We start from the raw sequence: 6,275 nt of genomic DNA on the forward strand, positions 1-6,275 counted from the left end.
AGGTGCCATCTGTGAACCTGACCCCATCCACCATGAGAAGACACAGTGAGAAGGTGCCATCTGTGAACCTGACCCCGTCCACCACGAGAAGACACAGCAGGAAGGTGCCGTCTGTGAACCTGACCCCGTCCACCACGAGAAGACACAGCAGGAAGGTGCCATTTGTGAACCTGACCCCGTCCACCATGAGAAGACACGGCAGGAAGGTGCCATCTGTGAACCTGAAGTGAGTTCTCACCAGACACAGACTTTGCCACAACGTGATCTCGGACTTCTGTCCTCTAGAACTGTGAGGAAATAATGTCTATTATTTATAAGCCACACAATTTATGATGTTTTGTTACTGCCTAAGATAGATGCTTACATAATTATTTCCCTCCAGGTAAGAAGATGGGAAGAAACACATGACAAGGGAACCCCAAAGGGCAGAGATTATATTAAAGCTTGTGGAAACACTTCTCCCGGTGTGGTCTGTAGATGTCAGAGGTGCAGGGAGTTGAATTTTTGACATGGCTCAAACTGGCCTTTCTAAATTGCATGGACCTTGCATGGGCCATCAGTAATGGAGGCTGCTTCTTCCTTCGCCAGCAGGGGGCTGCAAGCTCAGCTCCACCGAGGCTGTATGTCTCTCCATTGATATGGTTGCCTTACGCTGGGGGAGCAGGAGGCAGGGGTGCAGCCTAAACAGATCCACACTGTGTGTCCACATCTCTGGCCCAAACACCTCTCTGCAGGGTGATGAGTGCTCTCCTTGACCCCTTGACCTTGATATCTGAGTTTTCCCAAATCCCAGTGAAACCTGTCCCTTCCCCATGCCACATCATTATGGGATTGTTCATGAAGGCCGGTGCGGCAGAGAGTGTCGCCATGAAGTTACCCACCTGGCCCCAGTTACCTAAGTTAGAAGCAACCCAAGCTCTTCTAAGAACAGAAACACAAGTTTCTGGTGCCTAAATACATTCCATTAAATCAGGGTGGAGCCTGCATTTCTAAGCAAGTGTCCAGGTGATTTCTACACACACTTGATGCTGTGAGCTAATGATCCAGCACATTTCTTCTCAGACCATCAGAGGAGACCAGAAGGGCTTGTGAAAACCCATTGCTGGGCCCCCCGCTCAGAGTTTCTGCCTCAGTGGGCTCTTGGGGGGAGCTCCCTGAATGGCACTGCTGCCAAGCTTTGGGGTGATGCTTTTGCTGCTAATCTGAGGACTGGATACACAGAACCGCTCGCCACAGTCTTAGCCTTTAAGGGAAGAGTGATGCTGATGTGATCACACTGGCCTTGAGGAAGCAGAAGAAATTTCTCGGCTGTCTACATTCCTAAAATAAGAAGAAACAAAAAAGAAAAACCAGATTCTGAAGACACATGCTTCTGGTATTCTTACCAGTGTATCTGAAAAATGGGGGGAAAGAGACAAAGGAAAAAATAACATAGGCAACATTTTTTTTTTTTTTTGAGAATGGTAGAATTTGATACCATAATCACTACAACTGAACGTTTTGGGGCACATGTGGCACAAACCAAGAGTGAAGTGGTCTTTAGCAAATTTCCAAATATTTCATGCACTGGGAATGTGTAAATGATGTAAAACCACAATATGAAGACACAAGTTACTTAACTGAACACACTATACTTTCCCTCTTCGATAAATAAAGATCTAAGTGCAAATGTCAATATCCTATAGTCCGTATGCATGATTCCCTGGTCATTGGCTAACTCCACTAATGAACCTTGGAATACACACCTTTTAAAGACAGGGATCATGACAGAGGCATGAAAGTGGTTTGATAGCCACTTGCCATTTCTTTTCTTTTCTTTCCTTCCTTCCTTCCTTCCTTTCTTTCTTTCTTTCTCTCTTTCTCTCTTCCTTACAGCAGAGTCTCACTATGTTGCCCTCCGTAGAGTGCTGTGGCATCACAACTCACAGCAACCTCAAACTCCTGGGCTTAAGCAATTCTCTTGCCTCAGCCTCCCAGTAGCTGGGACTACAGGCACCCACCACAACACCCGACTATTTTTTGTTGCACTTGTCATTGTTATTTAGCTGGCCTGGGCCAGGTTTGAACCCACCTGCCTCAGTGTACATGGCTGGCATCATCACCACTAAGCTACGGGCACTGAGCCTCTTTTTTTTTTTTTTTTTTTTGACACAGAGTTCGACTATATCATCCTCAGTAGAGTGGTCTGGCATCACAGCTCACTGCAACCTCAAACTCTTGGGCTCAAGTGATTATCTTGCCTCAGCCTCCCAAGTAGCTGGGACTATAGGCACCTGCCACAACACATGGCTATTTTTTTGCTGCAGTCGTCATTGTTTAGTAGGCCCAGGCCATGTTTGAACCCATGTACCTCAGTGTATGTGGCAGGCACCCCAACCACTGAGTTACAGGCGTCGAGCCCGCCGTTTTTATTTTTTTTTATGTTTGAGTCCAGCAATATTCAATGGCATGTTATTTGATCAATAAATTAACAAATAATTAATAATGTGTATTATGTAATTTACAAAGATTGAAGGAATAAGGGGGAGGAAAAATAGGACCCATCTGTCTCCTTTTTCTTCAGATAGTTTTGTTGTGATAGGGTCCACACACCATTTAATTCATCCACTTAAAGCATGTGATTATATGGTTTTCATACGTTCACAGATATGTACAACCATTATCACAGTCAATTTCAGAATATTTTCATCACCTCCAAAAACATCATATCTTTTAACCATTATCTCCAGCGAACCCAACCTTTACCAAGCCCACGGCAGCCACTAATCTCCTTTCTGTTTGTGTCCATTTTCCTACTGAAGAGATTTCTTGTGAATGGAATCATTTTGTGGCTTTCTTCTTTCAGGTGGGATAATTTTTCTGGTCTATCCATGTTATAGAATTTGTTGATACTTTATTCCTTTAACTTGTTGAAAAATAACAACTGGGGTTGACTTGCTACATGAAATACATGTAATATAGGCTCGGCGCCCATAGCACAGTGGGTAGGGTGCCAGCCACATACACCAAAGTTGGTGGGTTCAAACCGAGCTGGGGCCAGCTAACGAACAATGACAACTGCAACAAAAAATACCTGGGGGTTGCGGCGGGCACCAGTAGTCCCAGGTACTTGAGAGGCTGAGGCAAGAGAATCGCTTAAGCCCAAGAGTTTGAGGTTGCTGTGAGCTGCAACACTACGGCACTCTACCGAGGCCAACATAGAAAGACTCTGTCTGAAAAAAAAAAAAAGACATGTATATAACATCAAAACAATAATTTATAAACATACGATAATTTTGAGATGAAATACTACTAATATTATCTTGAAGCTATTACAAACTTAGAGTTTAGTGTTGAGCACAAAAACATTCTTTTATCCTGAAACATCTGAAGGTAGTTTCTTATGCCTTGAATCCTGAAAAATTTAGTGTGCAAAGAACATTTTTGTATATAGACCCAGTAAAGACCTCAAAATGAGGCAGTTGACAGTGATGTATACCACCTTACAATGATCAAACTCCATTCCAATTTCATTTTTATTTTTTTGAGACAGAGTCCACTCTGTCGTTGCTAGAGTGCTGTGGCGTCACAGCTCACAGCAACCTCAGAGTCTTGGGCTTAAGTGATTCTCTTGCCTCAGTCTACCCCCACTGAGCCACAGGTGCTGCCCAAGAAGAGGAATTGATGTTGTTTCTTGCATTTAAAATTTTCATAGAATTATTTAGTTATAAAAGCTTAATCACAGTTGCTAATTGAGTAACAATTTTACTTATTTTGAAATAAAAGTGCTAAAATTGAGGAGTATGTTGATCAAATCATCGTCAGTAATAGGACAAAAAAATATCCTGTGCCTTTGATATAACATGATGGGAAGGGCAGAGCATCACTTCTGGGCTTCTCTCAGCAAAGACGAACATCATGAACAAATATCGGACAAACCCCAACTGAGGGATATTCTATGAAATAATTGGCTTGTAAATCTTAATTGTGGCAAGATAAGGAAAGTCAGAGCCAGATAAGAAACCAACCTGAAGGAAACCAGGAGACAAGACAAGTGCTGGAAATGCATAATTCTCACTGCCTCTTTTTGATATAAAACCTAATTATCAAAAAATAGCTTAAAACTAGGTGGCGCCTGTGGCTCAAAGGAGTAGGGCACTGGCCCCATATGCTGGAGGTGCCAGGTTCAAACGCAGCCCCGGCCAAAAAAAAAAGCTTCACACATTGTCATAGGTCCACTTTGGGGAAATAGGGGCAGAGGGTGAGGCAAAATTTCTCCTGGTTGAGAAGCAAATTATGGAATATTTATGTAAATTTAAAGGCTTTCTACTTAGATCATTATAATTATAGATCTTTTTTTTTTTTTTTTTTTTTTTGAGACAGAGCCTCAAGCTGTCCCTCAGGGTAGAGTGCCGTGGCATTACAGCTCACAGCAACCTCCAACTTCTGGGCTCAAGCGAGTCTCCTGCCTCTGCCTCCCAAGTAGCTGGGACCACAGGCACCTGCCACAACGCCCGGCTATTTTTTGGTTGCAGCCGTCATTGTTGTTTGGCGGGTCTGGGCTGGGGATTCGAACCCGCCACCTTAGGTGTATGTGGCTGGTGCCTTAGCCGGTTGAGCTATAGGCACTGAGCCATAATTATAGATCTTAACCAAGATTTCTATTAGAGTAGAACCATTAACATTACAAGTATTAGATGTTAGTTATAAATTTCAAAAGAAAAGATAGGGTTACATTTTAAATATTTCCAAAGATGTATTTTTATAGTATACACTATATTAAAATAGATGATACAGAGCTGACTGTTATTGTCAAATTCAATCACAGCTTAGAAAAAAATAATCTTTTTTCATGATAGGTAAGCAAGTTATCTTATTTCTGGAGAGACTTTGATAGGATTTTTTTTTTTTTTAATCCATTGCAAGGACCAACCCTGTGGAACTCCAGTCATCAGGGCTATGAGGCTACAGTTGTTATAACTAGTCAGGGAAACACCAACTCTTGCTAGGAATTTATGTGGGAATTTTTTCTCTCTCGGCAGTTTATGGTCAAGATTGGAGATAGCTACTGTTTTAATGGCACCAAGTTCATACTTTTCTTCTGTCAGGTTACCAGGGTATGTGCTGAATTGCCAGCAACTGCAGATCGTTTGAAAGGGGTGTGTACTCACTCCAGATAGCCTCTTTTTGGCAAACAAAATATTTGTTCTAAAATTTCCGTGGGTGGTAGGGAGAGTTGAGAAACAAATAATTTCACCCAGTATACATCAAAAATTCAGCGTGGTGCGGGGAGTTAGGGAGGACTGCAAAAATCTGTTTGATGCATTGCTTGTGCCTTATACAGGTGTTTGGTTTTTGCTGCTGTTGAAATGCCTGTGGAAATATTTTCTGGCAAAGCAAACGTTTATTTTGGAATCACTTGGCTTCTGTGGTTGCTGTTATTTAATCGTTTATTTAATAGAGGGGAAAGTGTTTGGGAAATGCTTTCCAAGCTAGTTGTCCCTGCCGGTTCCTTCATCCCCTTTGAGCTCAAATCGGTGAGGTTATATGAGTGTTGAAATGGTTCAGGAATCAAAGAACTATCTGAGGGAGTGAGAAGAAACCAATCTGATTGTTACAGGGTCATGACAACTCCCAGCAGAGGGCTGAGAATTAAAATAGAGGAAGATGAAGACGACTGGAGAATCGGAAGGTGAAAACTGGGTAACAAACACAGGGAGATATGGGGATGGATTAGCTCTCGGCATCAACCAAACATAGGGAGCTGAGTGTAACAGCCAAGAGAGGAGGAGCAGGGAACGGAAGCCAGCTGCAAGGAAAGAGTGGTGGTGGCCCCCAGAGTTCAAGGACAAGGGCACGATGACTTTCAAGTGACAGAGACCAGGAGGGCTTCCATTTGGAGCTGGATTTTTATTTCTGCCCCTGCCACATAAACTCTGCTATGATGTAATCAAGGCGTACAGAGTGCAAAGCTCAGTGCAGAAAAGGCCGGAAGGGAAATAAATATTCCATCTAGAGATAGATTATAGAGATTAGGGGAGGTGAAGGGTAAAGGATAACAAGTTTTGTTTTTGATAATCTCTATTTCTCATGCAATTGCCTCAAAAACACAATTCTAGATCACCGTCCACCCACAGCATCGCAGTATCGATCGGAGGAGTCTGGGAAGGAAACCCAGGTTATATTCAAGTTGAGGGCCTTAGGGTGGTGCCTGTGGCTCAAAGGAGTAGGGCACCAGCACCATATACCGGAGGTGGTGGGTTCAAAGCTGGCCCCGGCCAAAAATTGCAAAAAAA

The sequence above is a fragment of the Otolemur garnettii genome, unplaced genomic scaffold (genome assembly GCF_000181295.1).
Source record: "Otolemur garnettii isolate 467f Iridium unplaced genomic scaffold, OtoGar3 scaffold00065, whole genome shotgun sequence".
Classification (NCBI taxonomy): Eukaryota; Metazoa; Chordata; class Mammalia; order Primates; family Galagidae; genus Otolemur; species Otolemur garnettii.